The sequence below is a fragment of the Galeopterus variegatus genome, unplaced genomic scaffold (assembly GCF_000696425.1).
Source record: "Galeopterus variegatus unplaced genomic scaffold, G_variegatus-3.0.2 Scaffold18878, whole genome shotgun sequence".
NCBI lineage: Eukaryota > Metazoa > Chordata > Mammalia > Dermoptera > Cynocephalidae > Galeopterus > Galeopterus variegatus.
In genome coordinates, this window is record NW_007744989.1 from 3206 (window position 1) to 4241 (window position 1036).

The window sequence follows — 1036 nt, forward strand, 5'->3', positions numbered from 1 at the left end:
ATGATTAGGAAGTTTCAATATTATGAATATGTCAATTCTTCCAATTATTGATAGCATTGCTGCAATTCCAATAAAAATTTCAAAAGTTATTTTAACATCCCAAGATAAATTAAAATGTATATGGAGAAAAAAAGGCATAGCTGAATCACAAAAAAACAAATCATATGGAAAATGATTTCTTAAGTAAAATATAGAAGTGCTAACCATAAACATATTAAAAACTGAGAAACTTGACTATCTCATTGAGATGTTCCTATTCTTAACATACTAAAAAGCTATAATAATCAAAACAGCATGATACTGGCAAAACAAACAAAAAAAACAGACACATAGGCCAATGGAACAGAGTAAAAGGCCCACAAAGCAATCCATTCATACAGTCAATGGATTATTGGCAAAAATGCCAAAAGTGCAAGACTTAAATGTAATACCTGAAACTGTAAAACTATTAGAAGAAAACATAGGAGGAAAGCTTCATGATATTGGTCTNATTTTGAGATATGAACCCAAAAGCACAGGTAACAAAAATCAAAAATAGACAAATAGGATTACATCAAACTAAAAAACCTTCTGGACTGCCAAGAAAATAAGCAAGAGTGAAGATGCAACATAGAGAATGTGAAAAAATGTCTACAAACCATACATCTCATAAAGGGTTAATATCAAAAATAAATAAAGAACACAAACAACTCAATAGTAAGAAAACAAATAACCCAATCAAAAAATGGGCAAAAGATATGAATAGACATTTTTCTGAAGACATACAAACAGCCAACAGGTATATGAAAAATGCTCAAAATTACTGATCGTCAGAGAAATGCAAAGGCACAATAAGATATCTTATCACAATAAGATATGGTGTGAGGTGATAGTAATAATATCACCTCACAGCTGTCAGAATGGCTATCATCAAAAAAGAAAAAGATACCAACTGTTGTTGAGGATGTGAAGAAAAGGGAACTCTTGCACACTGTTGATGGAATGTACATTAGTACAGCCATTACAGAAAACTATATGGAGGTTCCTTAAATTTTTT